The following is a 389-nucleotide window of genomic DNA, read 5'->3' as shown; positions in this document are numbered from 1 at the left end:
TGGCACCAGTGAGCGATTTTCTGTCTCCCTTGTCGGCAGCAAAGTCGGCATCACTGTAAGACTCGAGCATTATTTGTTCGTTGCGGTCGATATTAGTGCACATTTCAAGCCGCATCATCTTGCTGCCACTAAGATAGCGCGCTATCCTCTTTGCGAGTTTCCAGTCTCGTACGCGCTGTGTATAGCGCGTGACTTTGTGAGCCGCAAACGCAATGTCTGGATGCGTGCATCGTGCAATCTATAGCAAACTGCCGATCAGCGACTGAAACGAACGAATACTTGGTGACCTGGATTCTAGGTTTTCCTCCAGCAGCGCACTATCTGGCGTGATGTCTTCGTAGCAATCGTCACCAATAGGCGTCCGCGTGGGGTTGGCCGAACCCATGCCA

This window comes from Plasmopara halstedii (genome assembly GCF_900000015.1).
Source record: "Plasmopara halstedii genome assembly, contig: Scaffold_291, whole genome shotgun sequence".
Lineage (NCBI taxonomy): Eukaryota > Oomycota > Peronosporomycetes > Peronosporales > Peronosporaceae > Plasmopara > Plasmopara halstedii.
The sequence above is the reverse complement of the archived record's forward strand: the minus strand, read 5'-3'. Positions refer to the sequence as shown.